At 44.3% G+C, this 1,271-nt stretch overlaps 1 non-coding gene across 1 annotated transcript; it reads right to left on the reverse strand.

Annotated features, from left to right (window-relative positions):
• Nucleotides 1-881: 881 nt before the first annotated feature.
• On the reverse strand, nucleotides 882-954 carry trnaf-aaa. The gene has a single exon. It is a non-coding gene; the product is annotated as a tRNA-Phe (tRNA).
• Nucleotides 955-1,271: the final 317 nt, after the last annotated feature.

The raw sequence follows: 1,271 nt of genomic DNA on the forward strand, positions 1-1,271 counted from the left end.
CACCACAGAGCTCCTCCTCTGCTCTCTCCTCCACCCGAGACAAAATCACTCAGTTTCTAAAAGTAATGACTCTTACAGTCACATCACCTTCAGACCATTACCTGCCTACAGATCTGCTCATCTCAACCAACACATGGTGTTCATCGTATCGGTATCTCTCCGTCATGGGTTCTTACGCACACCTTCATGCCGCCCATGGGTGCTGTGACCCATTCCGGCTTTCCAACTTCATTCCGTTCACAACTCCTTCCAACACGCTCCATTGCTGGAATTTTACGACGCGTTCTTCTCCACCATGATCCCACAAGCACCGATTTTAATCTGTTTCCTCAGATGTGGCATTTTGTCAAAGCCCATCTGGAAAGAGAACTGCCTCATATCTATTACATTTCACTAGTTTGATTCTGAGCTTCCCAAATAATTCGCTAACATTGGTCAGCATGTAATTTTTTTTGGAAAATCCATGATGGCTGCTGCTAGCAAAAATCTACTTCTCCAGATATAATAATAATATTCAACCGCAGAGCAGGGCAGGGATAGGGAAACATCGAATCAACCATTACGAATCCAACATGGCTCTCAACAGTAGAAATCTTGCATAATACCACTAAACCACTGGCGCAGGAACGAGCCATTTTGAGCATCAAATGACCGGAATTTCAAAACAAGAACTTGGCAATATATAACTGAATGGCTCTTTGTTGATTTGCTGCACATTTATCAAAATTGATCGTCACATTCAAGTCATTGGAATTAATAAATTGTGTTTTTATAATTGAAACAGAACCTCGCAGAAGATTCACAATGTAAAATCTCCAAAACGGGCAGTCTTAAAAGGACATACATAGGCTGTGAGTTCCAATCAAACAGAACAAAAAAGCTGCCGAAACCCGGGATTGAACAAGGGACCTTTAGGTCTTTAGTCTAATGCTCTTCCAACTGAGATATTACGGCCGTTGTAAATTTACGTGCTTCAGGAAATGAGGGCGAAGACTGTCAGAGTCTTGTCTGCAGGACAACATACAATATGTTCCACCGTGAACCAGGCGGAGAATGCCCAGTGTGGCACAGAGGGAACCTGTGGAACGTCAAAGAGGGAAAGGGCGCGAGGAAGCTGCTGAGGATTGAGACCCTTGTGGGAATAACGCAGGACAGGGGACAGGAATATGTGCATTTTGGGTATGAGTTAGCAACTCGCAGCAGAGGATGCAGCCAATTCGCAAACAAAGAGTTGAGCAGTGGGGCAGTGTCGACCTAGAGACATGGAAAAG

The sequence above is a fragment of the Callorhinchus milii genome, unplaced genomic scaffold (assembly GCF_018977255.1).
Source record: "Callorhinchus milii isolate IMCB2004 unplaced genomic scaffold, IMCB_Cmil_1.0 Scaffold107, whole genome shotgun sequence".
NCBI classification, from domain to species: domain Eukaryota; kingdom Metazoa; phylum Chordata; class Chondrichthyes; order Chimaeriformes; family Callorhinchidae; genus Callorhinchus; species Callorhinchus milii.